This window comes from Chrysochloris asiatica, unplaced genomic scaffold (assembly GCF_000296735.1).
Source record: "Chrysochloris asiatica unplaced genomic scaffold, ChrAsi1.0 scaffold00154, whole genome shotgun sequence".
NCBI lineage: Eukaryota > Metazoa > Chordata > Mammalia > Afrosoricida > Chrysochloridae > Chrysochloris > Chrysochloris asiatica.
The window spans coordinates 1,617,365-1,633,704 of record NW_006408672.1 but is presented as its reverse complement, the minus strand read 5'-3'; the positions used below and the strand labels follow the sequence as shown (position 1 = coordinate 1,633,704).

Genomic DNA, 16,340 nt, shown 5'->3' with positions numbered 1-16,340 from the left:
CTGATAATCAGAAGGATGGGTGAGGCACAAGTCAGGAAAACCAAGACAAGATGAATTGAGAGAAATGGTTTGGGTTTTCATCTCTACATGAGATTATGATCATGTGCTTTGTAAATGGCAAAAGCACTCTGAAAATCTAGTCCCCAGACCATTCTTTAAGCCCCATGAATTGTCAGCATAACTGACAAGCAGGAATTCAATTTATATAAATGGGGTGGGTTGAATTTTCACCTTCTATGCTGGAGATCTGGGTTCCATTCCCTGCTAGTACACATCATGTGCAGATACCTCCCATCTACCTGCCAGGTGGTTTGTGTGTTGCTGTGATACTGAAAAGCTCCAGCAGTTTCACTCTGTTGTGTATATGATCTGGCCAACTTGACTGGAGCTTTTTTTGTTTTTGTTTTAATTTCCTTGGGAATTATTAACATATTTCCTTGGGAAATTATTAACAAATATTTTGGAAAGATACTAGAAAGAAAACAGACAGAATGGCTGGTTATTTGTTTTTGGATTTTTTTTTTTTTTCAGAATCCAGCTAGTGTTTGATACTGCAAAGAGTCCCTGTGAGTCCTTATAGCTGGTGAAAGGAAAGGTGGTGAGTTCATAGAGAAATGAGTGAAACTTTGGTCCCCTCCCCAAGGTGCTACAACTGATTATGAATTGTTTCCTAAAGAGGGTCCCCAAATGTATGAGCCTCAAGTCCCACCAAGCCTGGGCCCATCCCCAGGAGAAAGTGATTACATAGCACTTCCAGCCTCTATTTCCTGGAAATGTTAGGTAAAAAGAGAAAAAGAAAGATGGGGATAAAAGAAAAGATGCAGCAGCCCGAGAACATTCCTGGTGGATGATACCAGAGAGTTCTGAGGCCAGAAGGTGGAGTGGACTGAGCCAGGACACCCACGTTCTACTGGTTCTGAGCCCTCACTTCCTTCCAGACTTAATGGGAACCAAAGGTGTGGCAGAAGCCAAATAGCCAATGAGGCCAGGGCTGGCCTTTCAGCGCAGGACCAGTGCAGTTGTACAGGGTCCCTTTGCTTGATTTAATGCTCTGCATCTTGAAATATTAGCGAAATTTCTGAACAAGGGTCCCTGCATTTCCATTTTGCACTAGGCTGTGAAAATTATCACCAGTCTTGATTACTGAGTTTTTGGTGTCTCCTCATATTTTCCACTTGTGCCACATCACTAGGACCCTTGCCTTGCTACACTCTCTCTGAAAAATGTACTCTGCAACTGCATGGTATTTTGCATATATTTTCACGGTGTTTGTAGAAACTAATGGAGCCATATTGAGAGTTTCATCCCCCCTGTTCATGACTGGCGTTTTGGTGTGGCGTTTGGGTTAATTCGCGACTGCCAAGCCGTTTGAACTACAAGGTCGGTGGTTCAAGCTCACCAGTCGTTCCTTGGAAATCATAAACAGGGTCTCTATGGGTCGGAACCAACTTGACGGCACTTAACAACTGTTCATGACTACATCCACGTAAGCCTGAAATAGTTTCTGGTTCTAGACCTTGGAGGCGGTGGGAGTGAGCTGGGCTGGCCTTCTCTGCTGTGTGTGGACTTAATACAGAGATTCGTCCTTGGTGGGCCACTCCAGAATAAGTTTGTGGTCAACCGATGTGTTTCTCAGGGTATACGTTGTCCCTTCCTTAAAACTCTTGGAATTAATGCCACCGGTGGGAATGATTGGTCTACCAACACACACATCTTATAGCCGAATAGCAAAGGAGCTCTGGTAGCATAGTGGTTACAAATCAGGCTGTGAGTTGCAAGGTCAGCAGTTCAAAAACTACCAGCTGTTCCATGGGAGAAAGATGAGGCTTTCTGCTCCCGTAAAGATTTACAGCCTCAGAGACCCCGCACAGTCAGCGGCTGCTGGAGGTATCGAAGGCGTGCCTGCAAAGGCAGTCGAAGTCCACAAGTTCGGGGGACAAGAAGAGCCACCCAGGTGGCAAGTCCCATCAGCAGTACTCTTAAGGGTAGAGCACAGCCCGCAGCCGCGGGTTAGGGGCGAAGTGAGGAGGGCATACCGGTACCCCATACTAGACCGATGGTGGAGCGGCCCCGCAGACAAAGGAGAAGCTGCCCAGACCCGGCATATCAGGTGCTGAGAGCCCGGACGCATGCAGGTCTGCGTGGTCCTCACCCCTACCCGGTAAACAGGCACAGGCGCCGGAGGTGGCCGCCTCGTACGGTACAGCCTGAGACTGCCCGCTCGACCGTGAAAGATGGTCTCCCCCAACCCAGAGCCCCGCTCCCCTAACCTCTTCAGGCTGCTGAGAACTGCACAGAAGGGGCGTGGTAAGCGCTCAGAGCCACGCCTATTGCTACATAGTCATGAGGCCAGGAATTCCCTACCTTCGGGGCGGGGCGGGGCGGGGCGGGCTGCTCCTTCTGCCTAGGCGCTTGTCAGATGGGGGCGTGGGCTGTCTCTGACTCGAGGTGAGGCGGAGCCTGGACCGGACCACCCCCGCGCTGGGCCCCGCCCCCAACCACCCCCTCGTAGGTCGTGGGGCGGAGCTCGTGGCCGGCAAGCTCCGCCCCCGCGCTGAATATTGATGCCGCGCGCGTCGGCGTCGCCCTCCTCCCATTGAGCGAGGCTGTGTCGCGTGGCCCAGCGTCGGCGTGACGGTTGGACGCGGGCGCGGCACTGCGGGTCCCGATTGCTGCAGCCGCTTGTCAGTGTGATGAAGATTGGCACCCAGGTAAGCTGTCACTCAACCGCTCCGCCGCCGCCGCCGCAGCTCTCCGCCGCCGTCGTCCCTATCAATCACACCGGCCGAGCCGCCGCAGCCGGCGCCTCACCGCCACCGCCCGGGTTGCGGCAGGCCGACCTCGCCGAAGAGAGCCCACACTTGACCCGCTGCCCCGAGCAGGGGGCGGGAGGGGGCGCACGGGCTGTGGGTGGGGGAGGGGAGCGAGCAGCTGCCGGGCGGGGGCACTGTCCACCCAGAGCCGACGTGGGGTCGTACCGAGTTTGTTTTTGAGTGTGGGTTTAGGCAGGAGGAAATTTCTGGAAGGCTCTGCCGCCGCGGCGCAGGGCCCGAGGCGAGGCGCGTGCTCTTAACCGTCCTTTTCGGAGCGCGGCGCGCGCCCCTGCGCGGGGCGGAGTGGGGGGGATGGGAGGGGAGCGGGCCGCGGGGGCGCGCTGGGGGCGGGGCGGATCATGAGTCCGCGCGGGCCAGGAGGGGCGGGGCTGGGGGCGGGGCGCGCTCAGGACCAGGGCGGAGCTTGAGGCCGCGGGACGCGCGGGTCTGGCGGGGGCAGGGGCGTGGGCGGAAGCGAGTCAGGAGCTCCTCATTTTCTGTTGTGGTTTTATGGGCGGGGGGTTGGGCGTGGTCGTCTGGGGTGCCGGGGACTGCTGCTCTGAGCTGCAGGGTCTTTGGGTGGCCGATCGCGGGGGCGCCTTTTCGGGTCAGTCTGGTGCCAGAACACACGCGGCCTCGGAGGCGGAAAGATGGCGGCTGCGGCGCGCAGGCCCAGCTTGAGGCAGGGAGTCGGTTCCCGGGTTCCACCGTTCTAAGCCAGTGTCTCCAGCTGCGCAGCACCTCTCTCCTGGAGCTTCTCTGAGCTCGCTGGGCCTAGGAAGGGCCGCGCTCCGCGCCCACACCGTGGCCCTGCGCATGGATTGAAGGGGCGGTCTGGGGGTGACCGAGCATGGGAAGGAGAGCACCTCGCGGAACCGGGGCCCCCGTGCTGTGTTCGAACGGCCTGCGCCTGAATTGCTTACAAGAGGACTGGGGTCCCATTTGTCCGGAATTAGTGTTTGTATTAAATGGCTACTTTGACTTTGGTATAGTCACACCGCTCACTGGACTTTCACCTTCCTTAGAGAAAATCAAGAGTCACTTAACTTCATCCTAGTGCCTCTGGAAATGCCCTACTTTGAGAGTGGTACTGAGACTTGTTAGGCTTTCCTTTGTCATGTTTGATTTTATGAAACAGCGTAAAACTTATCCATATAAGTGATGAGGGCAGAAGCCACAGAAACGTGTGTGCGCGCGCACCGGTACTTAGTGAACGTTTGGTACGTTTTGATGGTGTATTTGACAGTAGTCAAGAATATATTTGACTTGTATGAGAATATGATAAAAAGCTCTGGTTGCACAGTGGTTAAGTGCTAGGCAGCTAAAAGGCTGGAGGTTAGAAAGCAGCCTCTTCCAGAAGACAGAAGTGCTTCTGTTAACATTGCAACCTAGGACATTTTGGGCAACTTTTTTTTTTTTTTTTAAAGGTCATTGTAGTATAGTTTCTTATATTGGAAGAATTAGCTTTATGTAAAATTGACTGACTTTCCTTAGAACGTATGTGCTTTCCACTTTAGTGTGGAAAAAATAACGACCCAGCTTTAGTTACCCCTCGTTCCCTAATTTTTCCCTGGCATATTGAAAAAAAAGTCCATCACTAAATATTACAGCCGCTCCTCAGAAACCCTGTACATGGTCCCGTGAGTCCGAATCAACTTGAAGGCACATAATAACAACAGAGTGTTACAGGGAAGAACTGAGATGTAAACTGCAAAGACGGTTATTGGTAATACTCTTGAGTTTCAGATACATTGATTTGGAAGACCTCATACTTGCTTTTCATGTTTTTCTTAATTTACTCCTCTGGCTTCTGCGGTCTATTGTTAAGGGCCATCAAGCTGCTTCCAACTCATAGCAACCCTGTTTGTTTCCAAGGAGCAGCTGGTAGGTTTGAACTGTTGACCTTGTGGTTCGAAGTCCAGTGCTGTTCCTACAGCGCCATACCAGAGGTCCATGGATAGTTTCATTGACTCTCAATTGCATCTTTTTATATGCCACTAAAAATGGTGTGGCCCGGTGATCAGCACTGAACTGCGAACCATAAGGTCTGCAGTTAAAACCTATACAGGGTCGCTATGAGTCTGTTCGACTCAGGCATTTACAAAAGGATGGATGAAGCTTGGGTGGGGAAACAGGGCTGTTTCCAAGTTACATATTATGCAGATGGTTTAAGTGTGGAAAGGCTACACTCTAGTGATAACCCTTGGTGTCCAGGGTATTCTGCTCTTAGCAATTCTGTAGGATAGAACTACCCCATAGGATTTGTTGTGGTTGTGTGTTGTCAAATCTGGTCCAGAAACTATATGTTCTGCAGTGACAGATGGGTGTAAACATCTGACCTTGTGATTTGCAGTCCATTGCATATCCTGGTGTGGTGCTGTAAGATCAGCACTGGACTGAGAAGCACAAGGTCGGAAGTTCAAACCCACGAGCTGCTCCTTGGAAACCCTATACAGGGTGGTAGTGTGGTGGTTACGAATCGTGCTGCAAACCACAAGGTCAGCCATTAAAAACTACCAGCTATTCCATGGGAGAAAGATAAGGCTTTCTGCTCCCGTAAAGATTTACAGCCTCAGAAACCCTGAACAGGGTTGCTATGAGTCGGAATCGACTCCACGGCACGTAACCACCACCACCACCACCACCATGAGTTGGAACCCACTCGATGGCATTTTAACAACTCTTTGCAGAAGACTTGCTACATTTTTCTCCTGCATTGTTAACGATAGGAGGTACAAAAGTATTTTGTTGAGAATCCTGTCCTCTGGTTCACATTTATGTACATTTTTTTGGCAATATATTTTACAAGTCTTTAGAAAAGTACTGCATAGGCTTTGTAACTTTATATTTCCATTGTTTACTTTTGTTACAAATTTTAAATATATGAACGTTTCTAGAAGAAAAGACAACCAAGTATATGCCCCAGGGAGGTCTTAACATTTCTTGTGCCTTGTGATCTCTGGAATCATTAAAAAAAAACAAAAAACATTTAAAATAAAATAGGATTAAGAAGGGACTAATTACATTAAAAGGAGTCCTGGTATGGTGCTGTAGGTTAAAGCTCATTAGCGGCTCCTCAGAAACCCTATACATGGTTGCTATGGGTCGGAATTGACTCGACAGCACTTAACAACAACAGCAACAATTACATTAAAATAGTTACTGAAATATTTTTAAACATTGGTAATTAAGTATCCTAATGTGCTTGTTACTAACATTAAGCTAGTAGTAGGTCAAATAATTATTAATACTAAAGTAGTGATGACATGTTTTGAGTTTTTTTTTCCAACTTTTTTATTGTGAATTGAGTGAAGGTTTACAAAGCAGATCATTAGTTTTACATTCAGCAAGTTATATACTTTTCTTCATTACATGGTTGTTGTAATCCCCTCCATGTACCAACAGTTGACAGTGTTTACCTCTATTTAGCTGGTGCATTATTCCTCCCAGTGTCAACTGCTACCTTCATCTTTTCAACATTAACCGTTATTGCCGGCCCTGTCACCCATGTTAACGTATCCACTAGCCTGTGAATAATTTAATAAATTTCCCTCCCCCCAGTCATCAGATTGTTTTAAACTTTTTTATAACATTGGTCTCATACAGTATTTTTCTTGTTGTGACTGATTGATTTCACTTAGCATAATGTCCTCCAGGTTCAACGTTGTGAGGTGTTTACAGATGTCTCATTATTCTTCAACATTTTGTAGTATTCCTCTGTGGCTGTGTGTATGTACCAAAGTTTGTTTAACCATTCTCATGTTGATGGACATTTAGGGTGTCTCCATCTTTTTGATATGTCTCTTGTAGACAGCATGTTGAAGGATCTTGTTTTCATATCCATTCTGCTGTCTATGTCTCTTGACTGGTACATTTAATCCATTTACATTCACTGTAGTTATCAATAGGTATGAATTAATTAAAACTACAGTTTTCTGTGGTTTCAAATTTTTTTTATGACATTGCTTGATTTTTTGTTCCATGTAATTTCCTATGCTGAGAGTTATTTTGTTTGTGGGTTTTCTTTTCATTTTCATTTCTGTTGTATTAATGTTTACTAATCTTTCTGATTTTCCTCCTTTTTAATTTTGATGTACAGATGTATTGTTTCTTTGATTTTATTAATTTTAATTTCTTTGTAATTTATTAATTTTCCCCCCTGATTAAAACAGCTTGTTTTATCTTGAAATCCCCATGACTTCCTTGCCATTTGGAAGTTCTGGATCTACACTATTTCCTCTTTTTGCTTTGTAGTTAATTTTGTTATACATTGATGTGTCTGGTTCCTTATTTTCAGTCTTGTTAGGATTGTTTTACTTTATTTTATTTATTTAACTTTTTTTTCCTTTTTTTCTTAAATGTTTTATTGTGAATTATGTGATAATAGTTTACATGGGAGAACATTAATTTTACATTCATTCTATCGTATATCGTCTCATTGCCATGGTTACAATCCCTTCCATGCATCATCAACCAACCAAAGGATATACCCTGCAATCCTGCCCCCCATACCACCCAGGTCTTCAACACACAGTCGCTCTCCTTCTCTGGATCTAAGGATTGTTTATCTTTAAATAATCCTATAATTGGATTGACTTCTGGATGCTGTTGTCCTATATGGTAATCTCAGGTTGTTGTCTGCTGTTGTTGGTTCTCAGTCCATAGAACACCCTTTAGCATGGTTTCTAAAGTTGGTCTGGTTGTGGTGGTGATATGCCATGGGGTTGGTTGCTACTCATAGCGACCCTGCATGGGTGTCTGAGGCAGTAAATCTTTCCAGGAGCAGAAAGCCTCATCTTTCTCCTGTAGAGCCACTAGTTGTTTCGAACTCCTGACCTTGAGTTTAGCAGCCTGACTTGTAACCACTTCCTTTAATTTCTGTTTATCAGGAAATGTTCTGATTTCGCTCTCATGTTTGAGGGACATCTTCCTGAGTATATGATGCTTAGTTGGCAGTGTTTTTCTTTCAGAGTTTCCTATATGTCATCCCATTGCCTCTTGCCTTTATGATTTCTGCTGAGAAATCAGAACTTAGTCTGTTGGTTCTCCTTTGTAGGTAACTTTTCTTTTTTTCCAGAGCTGCTCTAAGGATTCTGTCTTTGATTTTAAAAGTTTGATTATGATGTGTCCTGTTGATTTTCTTTTGGGATCATTTCTTTTCAGGGTTTGTTCAGCTGCTTATATGCTTCTCATGTTTCATGATGTTAAGGAAGTTTTCTTCCAAAAATTCTTCAACAATTTTCTCTCTGCTTTTTAATGGTTTCTTCCTGTTCTGGGATTCCAATCACCCGTAAGTTGTTCTTCTTCATGGTGTCACACATAACTCTTATTTAATAAATTTCCCTCCCCCCAGTCATCAGATTTTCTTCAGATTATTTCATTCTTTTTTTCTGATTGTTCTAGCATAGTAGTATTGAGAGATTTCTCTTCAAGCTCACTGATTCAGGCAATTATTGCTTCACATCTTCTCCTTTGCCCTTTCAGTGTATTGTCCATTTCTGTCTCTCCATCTTGGTAATTTGTTTGAGCCATTCTTTCTTGTTTCTTTGTGTACGGTAAAATTGTCTGTTGTCTATTGGTCATTGTGGGATTGTCATATTTGTAAAAACAAACACTGCACATGTTGGACCCAAAGGGGAGAGATCTCATGGGCTCCTGCAATTCAAGGAGCTCATGAGGTGGTTGTGGGAAGGATGTGATAGCAGAGTTGCTAACCCTAGATGGATCTCCTATTGACTTCTGTGTTATCTGTTTGGGGCTCTCAATCTGGAAGTAATTTAGGAGGCCCTTAATAGAGCTGGTTTCAGTGTCTGTTAGGACCACAGGGCAGCTGGGGGCAGGGTGACTAGTTAAATGTTGGTCTGGTGGCTGTGCAGGTTTTGTAAGCACCAAAGTGGCACACAGTCCTCAGTTTTCACATTGATTTTGCTCCCAACCATGTGGCTCAGAACTCCCACAGAGCAGGGTCTGCACTGGGGGTAAGTGAGGGTGGGAGCTAGCCACACTTCTGGTCACCAGGGGAGCATGGGGTAAAAGACGAAATTGTGCATCACCTATCATTCACACAAATCTGCTCTACCAGCCCTCCCTCCACTGCCAAATCTACTCACAAGATGGTGGAGCCACGTCTGCTTGGCTTCTCCTCCCAGCAAACACTCCATCCACCTCTCTAAACTTCTTTCTAAAGTTCAAAGTGCCGAAATTTCTGTTTATTTGGTCTCTCATATGTTTGTTACAAAGGGTCCATGTAGTGTATCTCTCTACTCATAGTGACCCTGTATTGGGTTTCTGAGGAGTGGCTGTTGGGAATGAACCACAGACTGTGGTTAATAGTCCAGTGCTTATCCTACAGCACCCCAGGAACTGATTACATTTCTAAAACAATCTGATTCGATTCTCTAAAAATGATGGAGTCCTAGTGATGCTGTAAAATAAGCACTGGACTGCTAACCTCAAGGTCAGCAGTTTAAACTCAACAGCTGCATTTTGCATTTAAATAATAGGAATTCACTTCCATGGCTCAATTTTCACTAGGGAGGTACATACACTATTGAATAATCAGCCATTTGAGATCAAAAGGGCAGCATTTACCCAAGGACAAAGTTCAGAAAGGTTAGGAAAGAAGAAAGAATGGAAGGGAGAAACAGGAAGTATGATACATGATGCTACATTGAAGAGATTGTAATCCATGAGATGAAACAAAATGAGTATGAATTGCTGAATAGAAAACTAATGGTCTGCCCTGTAAACCTTTACTCAGTTCCCAATAAAAAGTTTTTTTTAAAAAAATAGGAATTTAACTTCATAGAAACAAAAAATGTAATAAATGTTTCTGTTATTATTAAGTTCCATTAAGTCAGCTCTGACTCAGTGACCCTGTAAAGGGTTTGTGAGTATTAATACCTATATTATAGCACATATAATCAGCTGCTTTGTGTTGTGAGTTTTCATGTATTTACACATTCTACACATTTCTCACACCACTGCTGTGGTTCTGTTCTTTTGATATTTTGTGACTATGCCAGAAGTTGCAGACAACCTTTGAGAACATAGGGTTTTAACTTTTTCTGTTAAATTTTTCATCTGAAGGCTGTTTCCTCTGGCCTCCCAAGCCTCATACTAGCTGTTTTGGCAGGATTGTGGGTAGGAAAGCTTTCAGCTGCTGGGGCGAGAGGGTTTGTGGTGTTCATTTCTGCAGAAGATTGCCTGTGAACAGGTGCTTGTCTTAAAGGCTTGGGGTACTTATTTTTCATACAGCAAAGGCATTGATCCTCATTACTTAGTGTATCATGAAAGTTTTGAGCATCAGATTTAGCTAAAGTTTTGGTATAAATTTAAATTCTAGAATCTTTGTAACAGACCATCCAGCTGTTAAAGACAGAGTTTAAGACCAATTCTAAAACCTTTAAATGCCTTTGTTACTAGAATCCTTTGTGTTTAGTAGGCATGTATAGAAGACCTTTGGGTTTGGAAATAATTTTTTTCATGTACAGAAATTTTATCTTTTTTGTTGTTAAGTGCCTTTGATTTAGTTCATAGTGACCCGGTGTTGGGTTTTGAGGAGTGACTGGTGGCTTTAAACTGCCGACCTGTGGTTAGCAGTCTAGTAGTTAGTTATTCTACAACACCACACCAGGTCAGGTATCTTTGATTTTATTTAAAACATTAAACGTTCCCTAAGGCTTGTTTAAAGAATAAAGTGATTTCTTGTCCAGAGGTTTCCTCAGGAAAAATGATTGATTTTTGTCTCTTGGGGTTGGGAGGGGGACGGCAGGCTAGAAGACAGATTAAGAGGCTGAGGTTCCTGGGAGCAGCCTCTGCCTGGGAGAAGATCTTGAATATAGAATTTTAAAAGTTTTTGTTCTTCTCTTTTTGATACTTTAACAGTTTTCTCAGGTTTATAAATAAACTATACATTTGGGACAGAATCTTCAAATAAATGTCTGGTTTTTTTTTTGAAAAATGAGTAACTCCCTTTCCAAATCTAGAGGTAAGAGTACATAGAGTCGCTTGAGCTCTCTTGCTGTTGTCTCCAGTCCTTTTTCTGGCTTTGTAATCATGTTTCTTAATGCTACCTTTTGCTCTGATGATGCTAAAATTACCCTAGAATTTCTGCATTTCTCTCAGTGGAATTGTACTTGCTCATTAGAGCAGATTTTGATAGCAATGAGGCAGTTCTGTTGGGAAAAGAAACCTTTCATGAGGTGTGGCAGCTTGGCAGTTGTATGGAACTGTTGGTACTGTAGCATTAGGCAAGTCTTGATGCCACCAAAATTGGGTCAGAGAGCAAAATTTCAATGGAGTAAGAGAAGTACATTTACATTTTTGAAGTATATCTATTTAGATAGCCATATGGTGTTGTGTTGTGATTTAATGCACTGTACTGCTTAGCCATTTGAACTGCAAGGTTGGCGGTTCAATCTCACCAGTCACTCCTCGGAAACCCTATACAGGGTCACTAAGGGTCAGAACCGACTCGATGGCACTTAACAACAACAACTGCAAAGGAGCTCTGGTAGCATAGTGGTTACGAATTGGGATGCAAACCTCAAGATCAGCAGTTCGAAACTACCAGCTGTTCCACGGGATAAAGATGAGGTTTTTTGTTCCTGTAAAGATTTACAGCCTTGGAACCCCTCTGTATAGGGTCACTATGAGTTGGAATTGACTCCATGGCACATAACAACAACAACTGCAAAGTCGGTTTAAACTGCAGGATCGGCGGTTCACGCTTACCAGTACTTCTCAGAAGCCCTATACAGGGTTACTATGGGTCAGAACATACTCGACAGCACTTAACAACAACAGAGCAAAGGATACTCTATGCATTTTAAACAGGATTGTTTAAAGAAGATTGTGCAATAGTTTGTGGCCTACATAGTAAATTTATTTGGCTCCTACTCAGCTCTTTACTGAAATAATTTGATGTAGGTCTGGAAACTAAATGGCATCAAATAAATAGCAGAGCTGTTTGCTGTGTTGGGTTTATATTATAGAGCCTATACAAATAACTGGAATCCTGGTGTGGCACTGTGGGTTAATGCACTAGATTGCTACATTGATTTGAACCCCAAGGTTGGCGTTTCAAGCTCACCAGCTACTCCTTGGAAACCCTATAGAGGATCACTATGGATTGGAACTGACTCGAAGACAATTAACAACAGCAACAAATAACTGGTGTGGTGCTAATAGGACAAACCCTGGACCACACAGATCAGTTTGAACTGCAAGATCAGCAGTTCAGACCCGCCAGCCATTCCTTCAAAACCCTACACACCACAGGTTTGCTATGAGTTGGAACCTACTCGATGGCACTTAACCAGCAGTACAAGTAACTGGAGAGCAAAGTGGTTCCATATGATAAGCACTGGGCTGCAAGCCACAAAGTTTGCAGTTCAAGCCCAACAGCTGCTTGAGGTTTTCTGCTCCTGTGAAGATTTAAAGCCTTGGAAAACCTAAACAGGGTTGCTAATCTAAATTGACTCCACAGCACCTAACAACAACAACACTACAAATGACTGTTAAATAATAACTAGAAATATGAAGGAATACATGGTATGGAGCTGCTAACCATAAGGTGGGCTGTTCAGATCACCAGCTGCTCCTTGGAAACCCTATACAGAGTTGATGAGAGTCGGAACTGGGAGAGTACATAACAACAACATGCAAATGATAAAAACAAATCTAGAAATTTTTGCTCTAGTGAATGGCTCTCTTTGGCTCATTGCTCTTTTTTTCTCTTGCTGACATTGAAGTAAAGTACTGGCAAGCTCTGCTTTGCTGTTGGAGTCAGCATATAATGAGATATTCTGGACACCCCAGATGTTGCCAGGGTGCAAGGAGGGCTCCCTGCTCAGAAGAGGGGGCAATGGGGAAGAGGGAGGCTTCTCTAGGGATGATCTTTGGTTATCAGGACTTCTTTATTTCTAGAATCTCTTCCCTTCCACCAATCTCTAAGCATTTCTTCTGTAAAAGGAACTAAAAAAGAGACAGAATACTCCCCAACTCTTTTTCAGTACAGGTAGTCCCCGGATTACGAATGAGTTCTGTTCTTCCAGTTGGATTTGTGTAAGGAGGAACAATTAGGAATAGTTAGGTACATATTTAACTTTGTTGTTGTTAAGTGCCTTGGAGTTGGTTCCGACCCATAGTGACCCTGTACAGGGTTTCCGAGGCTGTAAATCTTTACAGGAGCAGAAAGCCTCATCTTTCTTCTGTGGAACAGCTGGTAGTTCAGAACTGCTGACCTTGTGGTTCGCAGCCCGATTCGTAACCACTACACTGCCAGAGCTCCTTAGTCATGTGTTTTTCTTAGTATTTATATAGTGTACTTTTCTGTGCATCAAAAACATTAAAGAAACACTTCTAGATACACTAAAACATCTTTGACATAAACAGAATAGTCCTATTTTAATGCCAATTGTGAAGTTGTGCCTGTTATTAACCATTTCTATGTATCTCACATATTTATTATAATAGGCTTTATGAGGTTGTGGTTGGTTTATAACTGTGGATTGTAGGTGTAACCCTAGAACTGCTTGTCTTATTTTGGAGATTGTTCTGTCATGGACCTTTTGACTTTTAAGAGTAATGTTAGTTAACTTGCTTGGGGGTAGACTTATTATTTATTTAAATACTTGTTTCTCTGTTTCAATTTTAATATCACTTCAGTACATCCTAATAATATAATCTGTAACTATTTTAAACTTTTAACTTTTTGTGTGTATTATTTTTCCTTTTTTAAAAAAAAATGTGAATTATGTTTCATGTAGACAATTGAGTTACTGAATTTGTTTTTATGAAGTGTAGCACACATAATATGGATCTCTGCCTTCAAAACTTTAAAACAATTTTTTTGGATGAAATTTTCTCATGTATTAATATTGAAAGTGACTATTATAGTACAACAAAACATTTTAGTGTTTTCTTTTTTTAGCTATATTAACTATATAGAGTATAATTATGAAGTCCTTGTTGGCGTTGTAGGATAAGCAGTTGCTTGCTAACCACAAGCTTGGTAGTTCAAATCCATCAGCTGCTCCTTGGAAACCATATACAGGATAGCTGTGAATTGGAACCTACTCAGCAGCACTTGGCAACAACACTGAGTATAATTGAAATTATTCAATTTCTTGTCTAGACTAATTAATCAGACGCACAAAAATAATTTTGCTTGTTTCATATGGTCCCTGTTAAAGGGAGGAATAATAATATAATGAATATACCAGGTACTAAGTGTGTTGTATTTCATATTATTGGAGTCTTGGTGTGGCACTGTAGAATAAGTACTGTACTGGTGGTAACCACAATGTCAGCAGTTCAAAACTACCAGCTGTTCCTTGGAAACATTGTATGCTATGAATTGAAACCAGCTCAATGACACTTAATAACAACAATGGTATCACTGAGAATGAAGCATCACAGCTAATTAAACTTGGATACTACAGCTTAACCTTTAAATGCCTTGCAATTCATTTTAAAAATGTGTAGTAAGATATGTAAATAATAAAATCATCTATTTTAACCATTGTTCAGTGTACGGTTCAGTAGCATTAATTATATTCACAATTATTACGCACCTATCACCAGTACCGTTTCTTAAACTTTTTTGTTACCCCAAACAGAAACTACCTATTAGGCAGTCACTTCTTTCTCTCCCCTTTCCCCAGCCCCTGATAACCACTAATCTACTTTTTGTCTCAGTGTATAGTTTGCTGGTTCTAGATGTTTTATAGAAGTGAGATCATTATACAAAATCTATTGTGTTTGGCTAATTTCACTTAGCATAATGTCCTGAAAATCATGTTAATGTTTCTATAATGATTTTATATGTTTGCCTTCCCACATTGTTGATTATGCACTACCAGCCTCAAACATAGAAAGATGAATAAGTCATGCTGTTCAAGAGCTCAGAGTCATTCAAATTCAAGTGTATAATGAACATAATTCAATTGAAGCTTTAGGGATTGTTAAAGAAACTGCATTGGATCTAGGCATTGTATCAAGTTTAGGTAGGGTCAGAATAGCTATTGGAGCCCTGGGTGGTGATGTAGGGTAATCACTGGACTGAAAGGTCGGTTTGAACTGCAAGGCTGGCAGTTCAAACTCAGCCAGCAGTTCCTTGGAAGTTCTTTATGGTGTTGCTGTGAACTGAGTCGTCGGCATTTAACAACAAGGGTAATTAACTAAACTGAAGATAGGATATGTAACTTCCAAAGTACCAAGGGAGAGGAAGGACAGTGGAACAAAGAAAAAGTTCATCATTTTAGCAAATGGGAGTTAAGGAGAAAGAAGAAAACAAGAATGCTTGTTTGGCATATAAAGTAGATGAGCAGAAAAACAGTCCAGCTAAATGTTATACATAAGAGATAAGTCTAAAGCATTAGTTGAAGTGCTGTAGAGTTGATTCTGATTCACAGTAACGCTGTATAGGGTTTCCAAGGAGCAACTGGTGAGCTTGAACCATCACCCTGCAGTTCAAACTGACCTTGCATTCCAGTGAATTAACCCACAGTATCACACCAGGCCTCCTAAAGATAAGACAGTAGAAACACAAAAATGAATGGAAAAGTAACATTCCTAACAAAGAGAAAGCAGACTTCAGTAAAATTAATATCACTTAAAGGAGTCCTGGTATTTAACAGCATTTAACTATATATATATATATATATATGCTTAAGAGAGCTACATATTACAGTTCTTGGGATGACGTAAGGTGATTCTCAGAAGAAACTATGATCTTAAATGTGCTCATTAAAGAATAAGAAAAAGAAAGGAATTCGGCTTTCAACTGAAGAAACGGAAAAATAGAATTAGCCCCAAACAAATTAAGCTAGTTTTATTGATTTTGTCAAATCTGATTAAGAAATGAGAACATGTATTTAAAAAAAAAGATTTAACTACAGATGTGAAGAGTTTAAAATAACACACTATGTACAACTTGATGTAAATAGTTTAAGAAGAAATGGTAAGTTGTGAAGAAGATAATAAATGACCAAAATTGACTTTTAAGGTAGAAAACCCGTATAGGCAGTAACTTTTTTGATGAAGTTGAAAAGGTAGCCCAAGATTTATGTTTTATTAAGACACTAGGCACACTATAATTGATTGGAATACCTAAAATGGGGCTACAACATGCTCAGTGAAGGAGGCCTCCTGCGGAGACCTTAGGTGGAATCCTGAACCCCATCCAGAATCTTCTGAGGTGGGAAATTTCCACTTAAAAGGACAAGCATACCAGCCTGGAGTGGCTGGAAGAATAGAAGATACTTCTTGAAAGAAAGACACAAAACAGTAACGGCAGTCTGACTGATTACTATAAGAACAAGCAAGTTGCTCACCCAGGAGACATCCGCTCTTGTCCCTTGATGGTCCCAGGGACCTCTGCTCCTGGCCTGCAAAGTCAATCACTCCCCTTCCTTTTGCTACAAAATGTCTACCTTTACATTTCCAACCCTCACAGTCAGTCCTAATAACAATTATTCACTATTGTACCACAAGAGTCCTATCTCCATCTCCTTTCATCAG

The 16,340-nt window shown here is 42.5% G+C and overlaps 1 protein-coding gene across 1 annotated transcript in view; it reads left to right on the top strand.

Moving 5' to 3' along the window:
- Window positions 1-2,610: 2,610 nt before the first annotated feature.
- The window catches only part of PKNOX1 (PBX/knotted 1 homeobox 1), a 101,594-nt gene continuing 87,864 nt past the window's right edge, over window positions 2,611-16,340 (top strand). The window contains exon 1 of the mRNA XM_006870820.1: window positions 2,611-2,711. The gene's annotated coding sequence lies outside the window, so the exon portion shown is untranslated. The remainder of the gene's footprint in view (window positions 2,712-16,340) is intronic.